The following is a 283-nucleotide window of genomic DNA, read 5'->3' on the forward strand; positions in this document are numbered from 1 at the left end:
ATCTTATTTCATATTTTATGGCAAAGAAGGAACACGGATATAGAAAAATAACTCCTTTCCTTGGCATCACATCAGAAAATGTCGGAATGTTGAGTTTAGATTTGCTTTCTAATTAATTATTCTAGTATTTATGTGAATAAATAAATGCTGGTAACTAAAAATAAAAATAAAATAAAATAAATAAAATAAAATAATAAAATAAAATAAAATAAAATAAAATAAAATAATAAAATAAAATAAAATAAATAAAATATAAAATAAAATAAAATAATAAAATTAAATA

This window comes from Pteropus alecto, unplaced genomic scaffold (assembly GCF_000325575.1).
Source record: "Pteropus alecto unplaced genomic scaffold, ASM32557v1 scaffold71, whole genome shotgun sequence".
Lineage (NCBI taxonomy): Eukaryota > Metazoa > Chordata > Mammalia > Chiroptera > Pteropodidae > Pteropus > Pteropus alecto.